Source organism: Aquarana catesbeiana, linkage group LG03, assembly GCF_042186555.1.
Source record: "Aquarana catesbeiana isolate 2022-GZ linkage group LG03, ASM4218655v1, whole genome shotgun sequence".
Taxonomy (NCBI): Eukaryota; Metazoa; Chordata; class Amphibia; order Anura; family Ranidae; genus Aquarana; species Aquarana catesbeiana.
In genome coordinates this window covers 659,895,480-659,916,541 of record NC_133326.1, presented here as the reverse complement: position 1 = coordinate 659,916,541, position 21,062 = coordinate 659,895,480, and the positions used below count along the sequence as shown (strand labels likewise).

Genomic DNA, 21,062 nt, shown 5'->3' with positions numbered 1-21,062 from the left:
TTTGTTTTTGTTATAATGCCCCTGCAATGGATTTGCTTGGTTTAAACTGAAAAGTTAATTTAGGATAGATACATACATAGTGCAGCCAAGGCGATGTCTTGTCCCCTTCATATACCCAAATCTGGAGCTTTCTATTTCTCTTATTCAAAATGAATAATTGTCGACGAGTGTCAAACTGCATCTGGTGGCAGGCGACATGGCAACTCATAAGCTGCATCTGTTGAACGTGACAATCTGCTTCTGTTGAAAAGCTGCATCTAGTGGCAGGGGACGTGGCAATTGACAAGCTGCATCTGTTGACAAGTGTCAAACTGCATCTGGTGGCAGGCGGCATGGCAACTCATAAGCTGCATTCAGAGGTTGACAAAGGAACCGTCCAGAGTTCCGAAACGCGTCCCTTTCTTATGACCTCACATCCTCCGCTCTGCGGTCCAGGCTGGTTACAGAGTCTCTCAGCATTTGACATCACTTCTGGGTCCTTCTCCTCTCCGCGCTGATGACGCCGGCTCCAACAGCGTTCCAGCGTCTCATCCTGCTGCGGACTGTGATAGATCCAGTGAGTCACACATCCATCATTCTGAAGACTTCCCTCCGCTGTGACCCCTTCCAATGCTGTTTTTTACAACTTCCATGATGTGCCTGTTCTATTCCTCCATCCTGTAAGTGTTTTTAACCCACTTGGGATATTAAAACAGTACCTGTGAAAAGACCCATAAAAAAAGCACCATTAAAGTCCCATCTTTTCAATGACATCACTCCATTAAACAGATTGATAGAAGATCTGCATGGAGTTTGTTTTTGTTATAATGCCCCTGCAATGGAATTGCTTGGTTTAAACTGAGAAGTTAATTTAGGATATATACATACATAGTGCAGCCAAGGCGATGTCTTGTCCCCACATATACCCAAATCTGGAGCTTTCTATTTCTATTATTTAAAATGAATAAACTCCATTAGTTATCAGAAATGGTGATATACAGTCCGGATGGGGTTTGGTTCATAACAGATTAGAATCAGATGAGAATAGAACATGGACAAGGAGGAGAGAGCAGAAATGGTACTTCCTCCCTCGACGCACAGAACACGACTAACGGCTACTGCCCTGCTCTGCTATTTATAGGCTTTGCTGCGCTGTGACGTCATCGAGGCTGTCTGGCAGAAATAACGGTTCCAGAGCTGGGTCTCCATGGAGACGGTGGGGCAGGGAAGGCGATCACGTGGGTAAGGGATGGCAGCCACGTGTGTAAGTCACGTGTGTAAGTGATGGCAGCCACGTGTGTAAGTGATGGCAGCCACTATCTTCCGGTTCCGTGTGAGGAGAGCGGACTCAGGAGGACACCGAGCTCGGGTTGTCACCAGAGGCGGCTCTCTAATTAGACGGTCGCTTAAGGCCTCGCCGGCTGCTTACTATCCCTGACATGGAGGGAATGTCCCCGGTCGGTGTCCCCAGCACCGGCGTTTTTATAGTTTTCCCCCTCCGGTATCAGACTGACTACTCAGCACTGCACCGTCCGAGCTCTCAGGGTCAGTGGACGGCTCCGTGTTCTCCCCTCCCCCAACTCCTCCCCTTCTGCCGGGCTCTGCTCTCATCTCCTGCCATGTGCAGAGCTGGGAGCTCAGATAATAATAATAATACCTCTCCGATCCGCTCTGCAGGATGGACCGTCTGCAGAGGAGGACTTGTCAGAGAGGAGATCATCAGGGAGCCTCAAGGTACAGCAAGACTTCACCCCCAGACCGAGGAGGGCGCCCCAAAAATCAATACTGACAACCCCCCCACACCCAGCCCTGATGATATGTATCCCACCCGGCATATGAGGCCATCCACTGACCCCCTGTCATTATTATCCTAATCATCTCCCTGTGCCTGGCATCCCACCACCCTACCCCCTGTCATCATCATCCCCCCTGTACCCCTCTGCCAGCTTACTACCACCTCACCCCCTGTCATCCTCATACCCCTTTACCAGATTCCCTATACCGCTCTGCCAGCTTCCTACCACCCCATCCATCATCTTCATCCCCCTGTACCCCTCTGCCACCATCCCACCCCGTCATCATCATCATCCCCCTGTCATCTTCCCCCCCCTGCACCCCTCTGCCAGCTTCCTCCCACCCGCCATCTTCATCCCCCCTGTAGTCCACTGCCAGCTTCCTACCACCCCACCCCCTGTCATCTTCATCCCCCTTTACCAGATTCCCTATACCGCTCTTCCTACCACCCCATCCATCATCTTCATCCCCCTGCACTCCTCTGCCAGCTTCCTACCACCCCACCTGTACTCTACTGCCAGCTTCCTACCACCCCACCATCTTCATCCCCCCTGTACCAGCTTCCTACCACCCCACCCCTGTCATCTTCCCCCCTGTACTCCTCTGCCAGCTTCCTATTCCCCCCCCCCCGTACTCTACTGCCAGCTTCCTACCACCCCACCATCTTCATCCCCCCTGTACCAGCTTCCTACCACCCCACCCCTGTCATCTTCATCCCCCGGTACCCCTCTGCCACCAGCTTCCTACCACCCCACCCCTGTCATCTTCATCCCCCGGTACCCCTCTGCCACCAGCTTCCTACCACCCCACCCCTGTCATCTTCATCCCCCGATACCCCTCTGCCACCAGCTTCCTACCACCCCACCCCTGTCATCTTCATCCCCCGGTACCCCTCTGCCACCAGCTTCCTACCACCCCACCCCTGTCATCTTAATCTCTCTGTATCCCTCTGCCAGCTTTCTACCTCCCCATCCCGTGTCATCTTCATCCCCCTGTTCCCCTCTGCTAGCTTCCTACCACCCCACCCTGTAATCTTCATCCCCCCTGTACTCCACTACCAGCTTCCTACCACCCCGCCCCCTGTCATCTTCATACCCCTTTACCAGATTCCCTATACCGCTCTGCCAGCTTCCTACCACCCCATCCATCATCTTCATCCCCCTGCACTCCTCTGCCAGCTTCCTACCACCCCACCATCCTCATACCCCTGTACCCCTCTGCCAGCTTCCTACCACCCCATCCCGTCATATTCATCCCCCTGTACCCCTCTGCCAGCTTCCTACCACCCCGTCATCCTCATCCCCCTGCACTCCTCTGCCAGCTTCCTACCACCCCACCCCTGTCATCTTCCCCCCTGTACTCCTCTGCCAGCTTCCTATCCCCCCCCCTGTACTCTACTGCCAGCTTCCTACCACCCCACCATCTTCATCCCCCTGTACCAGCTTCCTACCACCCCTGTCATCATCATCCCCCCTGCACCCCTCTGCCAGCTTACACCCCTCTGCTAGCTTACTACCACTCCACCCCTGTCATCTTTATCCCCCTGTTTCCCTCTGCCAGCTTCCTACCACCCCACCACTGTCATCTTCATTCCCCTGTTCCCCTCTGCCAGCTTCCTACCACCCCACCACTGTCATCTTCATTCCCCTGTTCCCCTCTGCCAGCTTCCTACCACCCCACCACTGTCATCTTCATTCCCCTGTTCCCCTCTGCCAGCTTCCTACCACCCCACCCCTGTCATCTTCATCCCCCTGTACTCCACTGCCAGCATCCTACCACCCCACCCTGTGTCATCTTCACCCCCCCCCCCCGAACCCCGCTGCCAGCTTCCTACCACCCCACCCCATCATCTTCATCCCCCTGTACTCCACTGCCAGGTTCCTATCATGCCATCCACTATCATTGTCCCCATACCCCGCCTCTGACATCCTACCACTCTGACCCCTTTCATCAACATACCCATCAGCCCCCTGTACCCCACTACTAGCATCCAACCACCATACCCCATCATCTTCTTTATCTCCATCCCCCCTGTACCCCACTGCCAGCTTCCTACCACCACACCCATTGTCATCAACATCCCCATCCTACCCCTATTATTATAGGGGGAGATATGATCTCAGCCTCTCACCCCAATGCTGCCATCCAACCAAGTGTACCCCAACCGTTGCATCACACACCACAATACTGCCCTGCCACCCAGTGAGAGGTAATGATGTGCAGTAACCTTTAGCAACCAATCATTGAGTGGTAATATTGTACAGTAACCTCTAGCAACCAATCAGTGAGCCTGGCGCAATCAGTGAGTGTGAACCAGATCTTTATGCTTACATTATTAAAGGTTTTTTTGGATAAGTCTATGTGCGTGTTTGTTTTTTGGGATATTGGGGTGGAGAGCGAAATTGGTAGGGGGGGAGCCAGGAAAATGTTTGTCCAGGGTCCAGTCAATATTAAAGATGGCCCTGGGTGTCTCCAGGCGGGCAGGGTGAGGAGGCTGGCACACACTGGGGTAAAGCAATGGAGGTTCCAACCAGCTGAAACCCCCCACCCCCCCTCACACTGAGAACATCTCATCAGCTGCAGCCAATGTCGGGCTCTAACGCCGTCCTAGACTTCTACCAAAGCCGACACTGTTTTGCATGGCATCCCTTGTATCATGTCCACACAGTCTCTGACCATCCCTTGTATCATGTCCGCACAGTCTCTGATCATCCCTTGTATCATGTCCACACAGTCTCTGACCATCCCTTGTATCATGTCCACACAGTCTCTGACCATCCCTTGTATCATGTCCACACAGTCTCTGACCATCCCTTGTATCATGTCCACACAGTCTCTGACCATCCCTTGTATCATGTCCGCACAGTCTCTGACCATCTCTTTGATGGCCGCACAGTCTCTGACCATCCCTTGTATCATGTCCGCACAGTCTCTGACCGTCCCTTGTATCATGTCCACACAGTCTCTGACCATCCCTTGTATCATGTCCGCACAGTCTCTGACCATCTCTTGTATGATGGCCGCACAGTCTCTGACCATCCCTTGTATCATGTCCGCACAGTCTCTGGCCATCTCTTGTATCATGGCCGCACAGTCTCTGACCATCCCTTGTATCATGGCCGCACAGTCTCTGACCAACTCTTGTATCCTGGCTGCACAGTCTCTGACCATCTCTTGTATCATCCCTTGTATCATGGCCGCACAGTCTCTGACCATCCCTTGTATCATGGCCGCACAGTCTCTGACCCTCCCTTGTATCATGGTCGCACAGTCTTTGACCATCTCTTGTATCATGGCCGCACAGTCTCTGACCATCTCTTGTATCATGGCCGCACAGTCTCTGGCCATCTCTTGTATCACGGCCGCACAGTCTCTGACCATCCCTTGTATCATGGCCGCACAGTCTCTGACCATCTCTTGTATCATGGCCGCACAGTCTCTGGCCATTTCTTGTATCACGGCCGCACAGTCTCTGATCATCCCTTGTATCACGGCCGCACAGTCTCTGACCATCTCTTGTATTATGGCCGCACAGTCTCTGACCATCTCTTGTATCATGGCCGCACAGTCTCTGGCCATCTCTTCTATCATGGCCGCACAGTCTCTGACCATCTCTTGTATTATGGCCGCACAGTCTCTGGCCATCTCTTGTATCACGGCCGCACAGTCTCTGATCATCCCTTGTATCACGGCCGCACAGTCTCTGACCATCTCTTGTATTATGGCCGCACAGTCTCTGACCATCTCTTGTATCATGGCCGCACAGTCTCTGGCCATCTCTTCTATCATGGCCGCACAGTCTCTGACCATCTCTTGTATTATGGCCGCACAGTCTCTGATCATCCCTTGTATCATGGCCGCACAGTCTCTGACCATCCCTTGTATCATGGCCGCACAGTCTCTGACCATCTCTTGTATTATGGCCGCACAGTCTCTGACCATCCCTTGTATCATGGCCGCACAGTCTCTGACCATCCCTTGTATCATGGCCGCACAGTCTCTGGCCATCTCTTGTATCATGGCCGCACAGTCTCTGGCCATCTCTAACCAGAGGTCCCCCCCCACATTAGAGTTCCGTTTTAAATGCAAGTTGGAACTCTGCAGACTTTGATGTAAAGGGGAATGCTGTGCAATCTGATATAAGGTGATCTCTGGTCACCAGAGCCCCCTCTTACATAAGAGTTCCCCTTTACATCAAATTCTTCAGCATTCCCCTTTACATCATGATCGGCAGCACTCCCCTTTACATCAAAGTTCCCCTTGCACTGTAAGGGTAATCCTGCAGACTCTGATGTAAGGGGGAACACTGTGCTGGGTTATATTAACCTGACTAGGGCTGCAACTAATGATTATTTTCATAATCGATTAGTTGGTCGATTACTGTTTAGATTAATTGGTTAATAACTTTAAAAAAAAAAGTGTGGTGTATAATTTAGTTAATATGTAAAGTTTTAAAAAAAGACAATTTATTCTTAAAAATCTTTATGCAGTGGTAAATAAAAATAGCCAACTATATGGTTAGGGAGCAAAATATCTAATCCACTCTGAGAATAACAGACAGAAGAGATATACTGTATATACTATTAGAGGAGAGATAAGAACGTTCGGATCCGGATGTTGTTGGGTGATAGGACATGTGACCACGTGGTCACATGTCCTATCACCCAACAACATCCGGATCCTTTGGCTGCCCCCCTGTGTAAGCTGGAACGCACGCCAGCGTGGAGGAGACATGAAAGGCTTTTTCTGACTGTGAAGTCACCCTGACATGCAAGCAGCCCCAGTGCCGGGTAGGCACCCACCAATGTAAGCGGCCATTTGGCTTTTTAATTTGTTTACTTTTTTAATAAATGGTTTTACGCTATGGAGACTGTTTTTGTTTCCTATGTATCCTTATCCTATCTTGAATGAGCTTGACGGGAACGATCCATGCCTATAATACCAACCACAGTCCGGCCATCCATGTGAGCAGGCACAACCCTGCACAAGCGCTAGTGACTCTCTTTTTAACTAAAGGAGTCATTGGTATCTGGTAAGCAGATATCTACTACTTCGAGGTGTTTTCCTTTTTCTTATTTTCCTTTGGTGATGGAAAACCTTTCGTTTACAGCAACAAGATTGGGATATTATTGAAAGATATCATTTCAAACCACTTCAAAACACTTTTTTATGTGGACAATCAATCACTATATATTTGTTTCACTATTGTGGGCACTCCAATGTGTAATCTAATTATGATTTGTCATTATTATGTTTTTCATTTTTTTGGTAATGCAGGATATTTATTTATTTAAAGCACTTGAATAGTATGGTATCTAGCGCCCCCTAGCTTTCTTACATTTCCATTTTTTTGGTAATGCAGGAGATTTATTTATTTATTTAGAGCACTTGAATAATATGGTATCTAGCGCCCCCTATCTTCCTTACATTATAGATCCCATAATGTGCCATGTGCCCCACAATGTACCCTGATGATGTGCCACATAATGTGCCCCGTGCTCTAATGTGCCATGTGCCCAGTGCTCTAATGTGCCATGTGCCCTAATGTGCCATGTAGCCTGATGTGCCCTAATGTGCTATGTGCCCTGATGTGCCCCATCATGTGCCCAGATGTGCCATAATGTGCCCTGATGTGCCATGTGCCCTGATGTGCCCCGTGCCCTGATGTGCTATGTGCCCTGAGCCCTGATGTGCCATGTGCCCCATGCCCTGATGTTCCATGTGCCCTGATGTGCTATGTGCCCTGTGCCCTGATGTACCATGTGGCCTGATGTGCCCCGTGCCCTGATGTGCTATGTGCCCTGATGTGTCCCATGCCCTGATGTGCTATGTGCCCCATAATGTGCCATGTGCCCTGATGTGCCCCGATGTGCTATGTGCCCCGTGCCCTGATGTGCTATGTGCCCTGATGTGCCATGTGGCCTGATGTGCCCCGTGCCCTGATGTGCAACGTGCCCTGATGTGCCCCGTGCCCTGATGTGCTTTGCCCTGATGTCCTGTGCCCTGATGTGCCCTGTGCCCTGATGTCCTGTGCCCCGGTGTGCTGTGCCTCAATGTCGTGTGACCTGATGTTCTGTGCCCTGATGTGCTATACCCTGATGTGCTGTGCCCTGTACCCTGATGTGATGTACCCTGATGTACTGTGCCCTGACGTGTTGTGCCCTATTAGCTGATGTGCTGGGCTCTGTACCCTGATGTGCTGTGCCCTGATGTACTGTGACCTGTACCCTGATGTGCTGTGCCCTGTACCCTGATATGTTGTGCCCTGTACACTGATGTACTGGGCTCTGTACCCTGATGTGGCCTGGTGTGCTGTACCCTGATGCACTGTACCCTTTACGCTGATGCACATTGACTGATGGACAAATGATCGAAAGAGTACCACTTGACTAAACAGCCACTCAGAGCGGCAAGAATGTGGAATTCCCTTCCACAGGCGGTGGTCTCAGCGGGGAGCATCGATAGTTTCAAAAAACTATTAGATAAGCACCTGAATGACCGCAACATACAGGGATATGTAATGTAATTCTGACATATAATCACACACATAGGTTGGACTTGATGTACTTGTGTATTTTTTCAACCTCACCTTCTATGTAACTATGTCATTTCTTTAACCACTTCAGCCCTGGAAGGATTTACCCCCTTCCTGCCCAGAGCACTTTTTACAATTTGGCACTGCGTCGCTTTAACTGCTAATTGCGCGGTCCTGGAATGCTGTACCCAAACAAAATTTGCGTCCTTTTTTTCCCACAAATAGAGCTTTCTTTTGATGGTATTTGATCACCTCTGCGGTTTTTATTTTTTGTGCTGTAAACGGAAAAAGACCGAAAATTTTGAAAAAAAATGATATTTTCTACTTTTTGTTATAAAAAAAATCCTATAAACTCAATTTTAGTCATACATTTAGGCCAAAATGTATTCGGCCACATGTCTTTGGTAAAAAAAAATGTCAATAAGCGTATATTTATTGGTTTGCGCAAAAGTTATAGCGTCTACAAGCTAGGGTACATTTTCTGGAATTTATACAGCTTTTAGTTTATGACTGCATATGTCATTTCTTGAGGTGCTAAAATGGCAGGGCAGTACAAACCCCCCAAATGACCCCATTTTGGAAAGTAGACACCCCCAAGGAAATTGCTGAGAGGCATGTTGAGCCCATTGAATATTAATTTTTTTTGTCCCAAGTGATTGAATAATGACAAAAAAAAAAAAAATTACAAAAAGTTGTCACTAAATTATATATTGCTCACACAGGCCATGGGCATATGTGGAATTGCACCCCAAAATACATTCAGCTGTTTCTCCTAAGTACGGGGATACCACATGTGTGGGACTTTTTGGGAGCCTAGCCGCGTACGGGGCACTGAAAACCAATCACCACCTTCAGGATTTCTAAGGGCGTAAATTTTTGATTTCACTCCTCACTACCTATCACAGTTTTGAATTTGAAGAGGCGAAAAGTTGGGACTTTGAGTGAGACGCGAGTCTCCATCCCTACGCATACAGGAAACAGGAAGGTTGGGACTTTGAGTGAGGTGGGCAAATGAAGCCAGCGGGTCAGTCACCGTAAAATCAAGCCATTTTATTTGTACATAGTAACATAGTAACATGATAATAGTCCCAATATGGGTTTGACTGTCAAGTCATATACAAATACATCCTGATTGGTACTTTGTAAACATTGATGACAAACCCCTGAAAACAAGTGCAGGGCAGATAGTCTAAAAGGTGAAACATCCATAAAATGCATAAAATCACAACGTAAATTAGTAAGGTCTTGTTGGTTGGTGAACCCAGTAAAGAGGGGTAATTGTAAGGTGCATATCGTAAGCCCGACACGTTTCGTGTATCAAAACACTCTTCAGGGGCGATTTAGCACCAATATCTAAAAACAAAAGAAAAAGGGGGGAAGGGTATTCTAAGTGAATGAGATACAATATGCATTATGAAAAAAGGCAAATATGCATATGGGGGGGCCAAAACACCACTACCCCAAATGGATACTCACATGCCGAAGGGGTATGAACTCCATGAGGTGTGCAGTCACAGGGCCACCAACTGAATCAGGATGGATATTATTCCATAGGGCACTTGCCCTGTAAATACTTGCCCCCCCTTCAGGGGTTGTGTAGTATGGCATTACATGTCCCTCCATGGTTTTTACTCATCCTTGTTGTTTATTGGTTTTGTTTTCTTTGTTTTTGTCTTGGTTTTTCTTTTCCCAATATTAGTGCAGCTGTGTGGTTTGTCTCTGGGGATGTCACATCTCGTCGGCTGCCTCCTCCATGCAATGTCCGGGAGCTGCAAGGCATGGCGGGATCCCTCCCCTTTCCCCCCTCTCGTCCGCCTTGGTGGGCGTGGGGGATTGGGGCGGGTTTCTCTCCGTGCGTCGGCGTCATGTCCCTCTAAAAGCCCTATTAGGAATACAAAAGTACTTAAACAAATTCCTACACTATGGGATTTTAAAACCCTGTCAGTCTCCCTGGAATACACCTCTACTCCTAGTGCAGAAACCCGAAACAGCTCACTGTCGTCCTGTTCAAGACCTCAGAGCGGTCAATCAGGCTGTAATGACCATGCACCCAGCGGTCAATAATGAACTGTTACAATTACTGTGGGAGGCAGGTTATAAGGTGTCCCGGAGAAAGGTGCAATTTTGACAAGAGACTGTAAAGTACCTGGGATTCAGAGTATCACAAGGACAGAGACAATTGGGAGAAGGCAGGAAAGAAGCTGTTTTGTCAGATTCCCACCCCGACTACCAGACGGCAAGTACGTGAATTCCTGGGGGTGGCAGCATTCTGCTGAATCTGGATACCGGACTTTGCCACAAAAGCCAGACCCCTCTATGAATCCACAAAGGGGGGAGAAAAGGAACCCTTTCAATGGGGACAACAACAAAACAGAGCATTCCAAGACATTAAGGTCTCCCTAATGCAGGCTCCTGCGCTAGGCTTGCCAGATAGCCAAAAAGTCTTCTATTTGTATGTCAGTGAAAAACAAGGAATAGTAGTAGGAGTCCTGACACAATACTCCTCGTCTTGGCAGCGCCCTGTAGCATACCTTTCAAAACAACTGGACACTGTAGCTCAGGGATGGTCATCCTGCCTGCGGGCCATCGCAGCCCTCCTTGTGGCCGAAGCTGACAAGTTGTCTTTAGGTCAGGAGACTTATGTCCGAGTCCCACACCAAGTACAGGCATTAATGGATTACAAGGGAAAACACTGGTTTATTAACAGTCGAATGGTTAAATATCAAGCTATGCTGTGTGAAAATCCTTGTATCCACTTAGAGACTGCAAACACTTTAAACCCAGCCACTCTGCTCCCCACCTCACAGGAACCCCTAACTCATGACTGTCTCCAGGTAATGGATATGCAAGCCGACCAGACTTGAAAGACAGCCCCTTGGAAAATCCAAACGTTGCGTACTTTACTGACGGAAGCAGTTTTGTAAAAGATGTTTATCCCCAGATATAAGCTCAGACAATGGCCCTGCCTTTGTCCACAAGTGCCTCCAGGAATTAGCAACAGCACTTAAGATTACTTGGAAACTACACACTGCATATAGGCCCCAAAGCTCTGGAAAAGTTGAACGAATGAACTGTACGCTCAAGCACAACTGGCCAAGCTCTGTCAGGAAACCCAAATGAAATGGACCTTGATGTTGCCCATTGCTTTACTGAGAATTCGGAGTACCTGAACAAAGAGGACAAATCTGTCCCCTTTAAGGTACTGTATGGTAGGCCCCCACCCATCATTAGAAGGATAAGAGGAGACTTGCATCAGATAGGAGGGGTAGTTAACCGTGAACTGATACAGAGACTTGGGGAAAGTATGCAGGACATAGGGAAATGGGTTCAAGAGAAACTTCCTGTAAGCTTGTCGAACCCAGTACACCCCTTCAAACCAGGAGACACAGTGTGGGTAAAGGAGTGGAACTTAACCCCACTAGGGCCAAATTGGAGAGGTCCTTACACTGTTCTGCTATCTACCCCAACAGCCATTAAGGTAGCTGAGGTGACACCCTGGATACACCACTCCAGGGTAAAATGAGCTGCTGACCTCACAGACTCCTGGCACAGTACAGTAGATCCCCAAGATACTTTGAGACTGAGATTGACCAGAGAAATCAGAAGGAAGAACTCCAGCCCTGTGTTCAACACACCCCTGGAAGCTGCTGAATTTATGCACGGCAGAAGATAGACAGACTGCAGCCCTGCGGCCAACACACTCCTGGAAGCTGCTGGCTCAACGCACGGCAGAAGATAAAGGATATCTACTAAGCTCTTCTCCAACCTCACCCCGGGCGCTGGTTGGTCTACGCATAAGCTGAAGCCTAAGGATATTCATCGGTGTAATGTTTACTAAAATCTTTATAATGAGACTGTTGATAGCCATAGCAGTGATACTGGCCGAGCTAAAAAGGGGGGAGGGTAATTCATGTGACCCTTGTATAAGGACCACCAGAGTAGGATCCATAGCTACCAAGATGTTACTGTGGCACTCCCATTATCAATGCAAGGGCACAGTAGCTGGTACCTGCATACATAATGGGACTACCTATTCAATGTGCTCCGTTGAAAATCAGATAACCTGTTATGACCCCACTTATGCTCCCTATAAAACTTGGCTAACCGTTCGGAGCTTTAGCTCCACCGGTGAGCTGGTAAACCATACCCTGATCACCAACTCAAGTATTGTAGAGACAAGTTTTAATTATTTTCTGATTCTCCCTATAGTGTATGGAGTGCTAATATTTTTACTCTTTTTGCATTCTTATTGTTACCATGGGCCAAGGGTCACTATCCCAGTGTTTTATAAGTTAATGAGAGACCCGGCTGGAGCCGACAATGGGGAATAATCTCAGTAGAAGAATGTTTTGTGCCTGCTAGTGAGGTCATCATAGAAAAAAACAAAACAAAACTGTATGCTATTTAGTGATGCTTAATCTCGCTCATATTAATCGCTATGATTATGATCAAAGGGGGGAATGAAGTAGGAACAGGGGTCAGTTTATATGGCCATAGTTATGTGTGTAGTAAGACTGATTTAGAATTTCAGCTAAGAATCATATTTCTTGTATTTTATGTTGAAGCTACTTGTGACTTCCCCATCAATTTGCTACATTCCTCTTTCTGTGCAAAAAGCTTGCTTGCTGACATCATTTAAGACAGATGAAGGAACCTGCAAGAGCATACTGCAGAGAAACGAAAGTTTAGTAAAAAAAAGCTAAAAATATATATTTTTGCAGAACTTGTCTGATTTTAGGATGCATATGATGATTTTTAAAAGGTTAGAATGTCTGGTATAAAGAAGTGTACTGCCTGTTCGCTTGTGACGTAATATGCTAAAAATTATATCTACACTGTATTCACTGTATCTGGGACTCTTGGCATGTAGACACGAGTCGGGTCAGGAGCTTCCATTCTTTTCTGGCCAGAAAGATGGAATAAAAATCTCGCATACCAGAGTTCATTGTCCAACTGTCATATACTGATATTCTGCTACTTTAGGATAAGCCCAGAAAGATCTTAAATTCGGAAACCGTAATTGGTTTCCAATCTCTGGCAAGGGAGGACTGGAGATTAGCGGCGATGAATTGATCAGCATACAAATTACTTTGGTCCACAATAGATCTACAGAGATCTTCGGTGAAAAACAGTGAATAAAAATCAAGTGACGTAAAATCAACTGTTTCCACCTGAATTCTGGGTTGGCCAGTGAATGGGGGAAATACGGGTGCTGCAGAAGTGGTGGGTTCCCAATTAGGATTGGCGAATGCAGCAGCACACCACCACATGTTACTGCAGTGCTGGTTTGACTACGACCAGGGTGTACTAAGCTGCTGGTGCTTGCCAGTTGAGCGGATGAGCGACACTAGTACTTCTCTGCTCCATACGAGAGCCCTGCGGTTCTTGCACCTCAACAACAGCAGAAGAAGATCGGGGTCTGGTATGCCTGACCTTGGCAGGGACCACAACTCCGTTGTCAGAGCTATCTGTCAGGGTGCCGCTGATGTCTACAGGATCGTATTCTGAGCCTAAATCTGACAGATGAGTGACTTCCTCTTCACTATCTGTCATGCTCAGAAACGTGTAGGCCTCTTCACTACTGTACCTTGGATTTGCCATTTTGGGCTCTAAATTTACTGGTACAGTAGTGAGACTCACAGGTAAAAAAGCTCCTAGGCTGTCAGCAACTGTATCAAACGCTACCAAAAAAACTGTTAGCGATCGCAGGGATCAGGCCTGACCCTGACGCGAACACTGCAGTTATGTGTTTAGTGTTTTGTAAGTAACAGTGATCGATCGATACTGCACTTAGGTGGGCTGGGCTAGGCTGGGTGGAGGGGCAAAACGCAGGTGCTAGCAGGTATCTGGGCTGATCCCGCTAACACTGCATTTTTGGGAACCCTAAACTGCTGGGGATGCTAGCATAGATCGGATCAGATCAGATATTGATCCGTACAGATACTACACTACCCCCTTCCCGCCGACCGAACGCATATATGCGTACTCGGCTTTCCGGGGTTATACCGGGATGATGCCCGCAGCTGCAGGCATCATCCCGGTACCGTTGTTTTCAGCGGGCGATCGGCTACCCGAGTATAACAACCGATGCGGCTAAAAGCCGCTCGGTTGTTATACCGGAGGAGCGGGAGGGGGCATCCCCCCCCTCCCGCCGCCTCCCGCCGCAGGTTACCGGGCCTCCGTGCGATTGGGAGGCCCGGTGTCCGTTCCGCTGCCTTCGGTGGCTGGGGGCGGACTGGAACGAAGCTGCGAGCGGCTTCGTTCCAGCCTTCTTGCTGTAAACGCGGAAGCGACGTCATGACGTCACTTCCCGTTTACTCGGCTGCCAATGGCGCCGAATTTAAAAAAGTACACAGTATTCAGAATCGCCGTTTTCGGCGATCTGAATACTTTGAAGTGTAAAGGAGGGATGGGGGGTCTTTTAGACCCCCCATCCCTCCATAAAGAGTACCTGTCACCACATATTACTGTCACAAGGGATGTTTACATTGCTTGTGACAGCAATAAAAGTAAAAAAAAAAAAAAAAAAAAATTTTAAACACAATTTATAAAGTACAAAAATAAATAAAATAAATAAAAAAAAAAAAAAAATTTTTTTAAAGTGCCCCTGTCCCCGCGAGCTCGCGCAGCGAAGAAAACGCATACGGAGGTCGCGCCCGCATATGTAAACGGTGTTCAAACCACACATGTGAGGTATCGCCGCGATCGTCAGAGCGAGAGCAATAATTCTAGCCCTAGACCTCCTCTGTAGCTCAAACCTGGTAACCGTAAAAATTTTTTAAAGCGTCGCCTATGGAAATTCAAAGGTACCGTAGTTCGTCGCCATTCCACGAGTGCGTGCAATTATAAAGGGTGACATGTTTGATATCTATTTACTCGGCGTAACATCATCTTTCACATTATACAAAAAAATTGGGGTAACTTTACTGTTTGGATTTTTTAAAATTCATGAAAGTGTCACTTTTCCAAAAATTTGCGTTTAAAACACCGCTGCACAAATACCGTGTGATAAAAAATATTGCAACAATCGTCATTTTATTCTCTAGATTCTCTGCTAAAAAAATATATATAATGTTTGGGGGTTCTAAGTAATTTTCTAGCAAAAAATATGGATTTTAACTTGTAAACACCAAATTTCAAAAATAGGCTTAGTCATGAAAGGGCTACTATTGGAGGTGTATGCTGCGTGCGTGGGTGTTAGCAGTACTGGCACTAATCTGACGCTGCATGGGGCGACGCAGACCCTAACTGACCCTAAAACCTAACTGATATCACCCGCTGGGCGATCAGGGGGTTAAACCTTTATTGGGTAATAAACGGCGGGTATAAAAAACAAACTAACTAACCAGCGTCACCCGTAACACTTATACGGTGATCACTGGTAAAAGGGTTAACTAGGGGGCAATCAGGGGGTTAAAACCTTTATTAGGTAGTATATGGGGGTACCTGACGCTATAAAAAGCAGTGAACCTAAATACCTACCTGGCTAACTAGCGTCACCTGTGACACTAACGCGGCGATCAGAAAAAAGATTGCTTAGTGACACTGGCGACAGGGGATGAAAGGGTTAACTGGGGGTGATCAAGGTGTTAAACCTTTATTGGGGGGGTTAGGGGGGTACCCTAGACCTAAAGGGGCCTACCACTAACAGCCCTAACACTTATAACCGTCACAAATGACACCAATGCAGTGATCAGTAAAAAAATAAAAACTGCTGTTGGTGTCACTTTGACAGGGGTTGCGGGGGGGGTGATTGGGGGTGTTTTATGTGCCTATATGTACTAGTGTTAGTGTACTGCAACTCACATGGATGTCTTCTCTCCTCGGGCGCCGTAACGAAAAGGCTCCACGAGGAGAGATGACATCACTTCCTCTGCTTCTGTTTACATTTCAGAAGCAGAGGAAGCTTCCCATTCGTCAGGAGCAATTGCGAGTGGGTGGCCATGAATCAGTGGCCTCCCCCTCAGGGCAGATCGCTCCTGCAATGATGCCGACATGGGATGCATTAAGGTGAAAAAACATGAACCTTTACAACCCCTTTAAGTGGTTAAAAAGAAAATGTGCTTGAGTTATGTGTTGACTGAACTGAGCCACATAGGACTAATGCCGTGTACACATGACCGGACTTTCGATGGACTGAATCACGTCGGACTTTTCAACGGACTTCCGTCGAATCGGACTTGTCTACACACGAACACACCAAAGTCTGACGGATTCGACCGTAATGACGTACGACCGGACTAGAATAAGGAAGTTCATAGCCAGTAGCCAATAGCTGCCCTAGCGTCCTTTTTTGTCCGTTGGACTAGCATACAGACAAACGGATTTTTCGACCGGACTCGAGTCCGTCGGAAAGATTTGAAACATGTTCCAAATCTAAAGTCTGTCTGATTTTCGACAGAAAAGGTCCGCTGCAGGTCCGATGAAGCCCACACACGGTCGGACTGTCCGACAGATTTGTTCCATCGGACCAGTCCGGTAAAAAAGTCCGCTCGTGTGTACATGGCATAACTCAAACACACCTAGAGCAGTTGTATGTAGTCGGTGTTGACATACGAACGATTAAACACATGTTGCACGGGCAGGATGATGTGTTCCAGGAAGTTATCGGTTGCAGTGTTGACTTCTCTCACAGACTTTCAGCAAAGCAGAGATGGCAAATAAAAGAAAAAGAGAACAGAACTCACATTTACACTTATGAATTAGGATGTTAGGAAAAGGCTTTTAAATGCCTTACAAGCTTTTCATAGAAATAACCTCACAGGATATAAACAAGTTAACCCCTTTACCTTTAATCTGAAATTAAAGGTGGCCCCCCAACCTAAGTCAACCCTTAGCCCCGGTTCAAACAGGGGCGGCACGACTTGCAGGTCGCCTCACCGAGGCGACCTGCACACGACTTCCACGGCGACTTGCAAAACGACTTCTGTATAGAAGTCTATGCAAGTTGCCTCAAGTCGCCCCCAAAGTAGTACAGGAACCTTTTTCTAAGTCGGAGCGACTTGTGAACGGTTCCATTGTACAGAACGGGAGGCGACTTGTCAGGCGGCTAGGTCGCCTGATAAGTCGCCCCTGCGTGAACCGGCACTCAAGCATAAATCCCAAAATCAAGGTTGCTTTGCTTTAACCACTTGCCGACCGCCGCACGACGATGTACGTCGGCAGAATGGCACGGGCAGGCAAAAGGACTTACAGCTACGTCCTTGCCTTCCCGCGGGTGGGGGGTCCAATCGGACCCCCCCCCCCGGTGCCTGCGGTGGTCGGATTCAGGTCAGGGGCGATCAAAGGTGAGGGGGAGGCCACTCATTCGTGGCTCCCCCCTCGCGATCGCTCCTGGCGAATGACAGGCTTCCTCGGCTTCTGTAATGTAAACAGAAGCGGAGGAAGTGATGTCATCTCTCCTCGAGCTCGTCTTTTCCGGCGCCGAGGAGAGAAGACATCCAAGTAAGTTTGCACAACACTACACTTCCAGTAGAACACGCAGGCACACTTTTCACCCCCTCCCCCATCACCCCCTGATCACCCCCCTGTACCCCCTGTCACCAAAAGCATTTTTTTTTTCTCATTATTGCATTGGTGTCAGTTTGTGACAGTTATAAGTGGTAGGGCAGTTAGGGTTAGCCCCCTTTAGGTCTAGGGTACCCCCCTAACCCCCCCTAATAAAGTTTTAACCCTGTGATCACCCCCCGTCGCCAGTGTCACTAAGCGATCGTTTTTCTGATCGCTGTATTAGTCCAGATACCTGCTAGCACCTGCGTTTTGCCCCTCGGCCCGGCCCAGCCCAGCCCAGCCCACCCAAGTGCAGTATCGATCGATCACTGACACTTACAAAACACTAAGCACACATAACTGCAGCGTTCGCAGAGTCAGGCCTGATCCCTGCGATCGCTAACAGTTTTTTGGTAGCGTTTTGATACGGTCACTGACAGTCAGGAGCTTTTTTGCCTGTGAGTCTCACTAGTGTACCCCTAAATTTAGAGCCCAAAATGGCAAATCGAAGGTACACTAGTGAAGTGGCCTACACGTTTCTGAGCATGACAGATAGTGAAGAGGAAGTCACTCATCTGTCAGATTCAGGCTCAGAATACGATCCTGTAGACGACAGCGGCTCCATGACAGATAGCTCTGACGACGGAGTTGTGGTCCCTGCCAAGGTCAGGCGTACCAGACCCCGAACTTCTTCTTCTGTCCTTAAAGGGCAAGAACCGCAGGTCCCTCGTATGGAGCAGAGCAGTACTAGCGCCGCTATTCCTTCTGGTGAACTGGCAAGCACCAGCGGCCTAGTACATCCTGGTCGTACATCCAGCACTGCAGTAACACTTGGTGACGTGGCGAGTCCCATAAGTGCAGTTCAAGCTGGTGAGGTGGCAAGCACTAGTAGTGTCCCGCTGCCACCAAGAAGATGAACACAGGCCTGTCGTGCCCATAGTGCACTTCCTGCTGCATTCGCCAATCCGAATTGGGAACCCACCACTTCTGCAGCACCCGTACTTCCCCCATTCACTGGCCAACCCGGAATTCAGGTGGAAACAGTTGATTTTACGCCACTGGATTTTTATTCGCTGTTTTTCACCGAAGATCTCTATAGATCTATTATGGACCAAAGCAATTTTTACGCTGGTAAACACATCGCCACTATTCCCCAGTCCTCCCTTGCCAGAGATTGGAGACCAATTACGGTCTCCGAATGTAAGATCTTTCTGGGCCTTTCCCTCAACATGGGCATAACTAAAACGAGTGAGTTTGGTCCACTGACCCAATTCACCATATGCCCTTGTTCTCTGCCTCCATGACCAGGGCACGATACGAGCAGATTTTGCGGTTCATACACTTCAATGACAATGAACTCTGTCGTCCTCGTGGGGACCCTGAATACGATCGGCTCTACAAAATTCGGACCCTCATAAACCACTTCAACTAGCGTTTTGCAGACTTGTTTACTCCCCATCAAGTTGTCTGCGTTGATGAGTCCCTGATTTAATTTTCTGGCCGCTTGTCATTCAAACAGTACCTTCCCAGCAAGCGTGCCAGATACGGGGTCAAAATGTATAAGCTCTGTGACAGGGCGGAGGTGATTTCACCACCACAGTTACATAATTAAGCATATATGCCGAAGCGTGGGGGCAGCAGTGGGCGGAGGAGCGATTTGCTCCTACCTTTTGCGGGAGAATGCCCCCATGCTTCGGCATATATAAACGGTGCATATATGCCCATCATTAGAAGTGGGTGGATGAAGGGAGGTATTCTAATGGTTGGCATACCCACCGATCAATCTCTTTTTTTCGTTCAGCCCACAGGCTGCATGAAAAAAAAGTTTACAATATATGCCCAACAAGGACCAGCAAGGTACTGGTATGTTGCTGGACTTTAAGTGGTTATACCAGAATGATGCCTGCAGGTTTAGGTATCATCTTGGTATCATTCTTTTCAGCTAGCAATCCTAGCAGCTAATTAGCCTCTAGACTGCTTTTACAAGCAGTAGGAGCCAGCTGAACATAGAGTTGATCAGAGACCAGAATGGCTCCAATCATCTCTATGTCCTAAGAAACCTGAAGCTACGAGCATTTTATGACTTAGATTTCGCCGGATGTAAACAGCGCCATTGGGAAAGCATTTTATCACACCGATCTTGGTGTGGTCAGATGCTTTGAGGGCAGAGGAGAGATCTAGGGTCTAATAGACCCCAATTTTTTTTTTTCACTACCTATTGCTACCACGGGGGATATTTACATTCCCTGAGATAACAATAAAAATGCTAAAAAAAAAAAAAAAATGAAAGGAACAGAAAGAAAAAAAAAAAAAAAAGCACCCCTGTCCCCCCCCGCGCGCAAAAGGCGAACTTAAGCTTCGGTCTGCCGTCAAATGTAAACAGCATTTGCACCATGCATGTGAGGTATCACCGCGAAGGTCAGATCGAGGGCAGTAATTTTAGCAGTAGACCTCCTCAGTAAATCTAAAGTGGTAACCTGTAAAGGCTTTTAAAGGCTTTTAAAAATGTATTTAGTTTGTCGCCACTGCACGTTTGTGCGCAATTTTAAAGCATGTCGTGTTTGGTATCCATGTACTCGGCCTAAGATCATCTTTTTTATTTCATCAAACATTTGGGAAATATAGTGTGTTTTAGTGCATTAAAATTTAAAAAAGTGTGTTTTTTCCCAAAAAAATGCGTTTGAAAAATCGCTGCGCACTGTGTGAAAAAAAAATTAAACACCCACCATTTTAATCTGTAGGGCCTTTGCTTTAAAAAAAATATATAATGTTTGGGGGTTCAAAGTAATTTTCTTGCAAAAAAAAAATTATTTTTTCATGTAAACAAAAAGTGTCAGAAAGGGCTTTGTCTTCAAGTGGTTAGAAGAGTGGGTGATGTGTGACATAAGCTTCTAAATGTTGTGCATAAAATGCCAGGACAGTTCAACCCCCCCCCCCCCCCCCCCCAATGACCCCATTTTGGAAAGTAGACACCCCAAGCTATTTGCTAAGAGGCATTTCGAGTCCATGGAATATTTTATACTGTGACACAAGTTGTGGGAAAAAGACAACATTTTTTTTTTTTTTTTTGCACAAAGTTGTCACTAAATGATATATTGCTCAAACATGCCTTGGGAATATGTGAAATTACACCCCAAAATACATTCTGTTGCTTCTCCTGAGTATGGGGATACCACATGTGTGAGACTTTTTGGGAGCCTAGATCTGTAGTAATGAAAATACTATGTGTAAGGTGAGGCCCCAAGTGAGCTAGAGCCCCCATCCC

The 21,062-nt window shown here is 47.6% G+C and overlaps 1 long non-coding RNA gene across 4 annotated transcripts in view; it reads right to left on the bottom strand.

Moving 5' to 3' along the window:
* The window catches only part of LOC141133413 (uncharacterized), a 1,430,344-nt gene that overhangs the window by 381,062 nt on the left and 1,028,220 nt on the right, over positions 1-21,062 (bottom strand). For 3 of the 4 annotated variants that reach the window (XR_012243065.1, XR_012243068.1, XR_012243069.1), the window contains exon 5: positions 77-698. This is a non-coding gene — a long non-coding RNA (uncharacterized lncRNA). Of the gene's footprint in view, positions 1-76; positions 699-867; positions 1,586-21,062 lie in introns of those variants that run through there. The other variant, XR_012243066.1, reaches the window with a different exon arrangement.